This window comes from Mandrillus leucophaeus, unplaced genomic scaffold (assembly GCF_000951045.1).
Source record: "Mandrillus leucophaeus isolate KB7577 unplaced genomic scaffold, Mleu.le_1.0 Scaffold139, whole genome shotgun sequence".
Taxonomy (NCBI): domain Eukaryota; kingdom Metazoa; phylum Chordata; class Mammalia; order Primates; family Cercopithecidae; genus Mandrillus; species Mandrillus leucophaeus.
The window spans coordinates 2859872-2860521 of NW_012101354.1; the positions used below are offsets into that span (position 1 = coordinate 2859872).

General features: G+C 39.1%; 1 protein-coding gene across 1 annotated transcript in view; it reads left to right on the forward strand.

The window, feature by feature from the left end:
- OTUD7B (OTU deubiquitinase 7B) overlaps positions 1-650 on the forward strand; it is a 95995-nt gene that overhangs the window by 77029 nt on the left and 18316 nt on the right. The gene's annotated exons all lie outside the window — the stretch shown is intronic.

Genomic DNA, 650 nt, shown 5'->3' on the forward strand with positions numbered 1-650 from the left:
ACCATTCCTTCTGAAACTATTCCAATCAATAGAAAAAGAAGGAATCCTCCCTAACTCATTTTATGAGGCCAGCATCATCCGGATAGCAAAGCCTGGCAGAGACACAACAAAAAAGAATTTTAGACCAATATCCCTGATGAACATTGATGCATAAATCCTCAATAGAATACTGGCAAACCGAATCCAGCAGCACATCAAAAATCTTATCCACCAAGATCAAGTTGGCTTCATCCCTGGGATGCAAGACTGGTTCAATATATGCAAATGAGTAAACATAGTCCATCATATAAACAGAACCAAAGACCAAAACCACATGATTATCTCAGTAGATGCAGAAAAGACCTTCGACAAAATTCAACAGCTCTTCATGCTAAAAACTCTCAATAAACTATATATTGATGAGACATATCTCAAAATAATAAGAGCTATTCATGACAAACCCACAGCCAATGTCATACTGAATAGGCAAAAACTGGAAGCATTCCCTTTGAAAACTTCCAGGGCACAAGACAGGGATGCCCTTTCTCACCATTCCTATTCAACATAGTGTTAGACGTTCTGGCCAGGGCAATCAGGCAGGAGAAAGAAATAAAGGGTATCCAATCAGGAAAAGAGGAAGTCAAATTGTCCCTGTTTGCAGATGACATGAT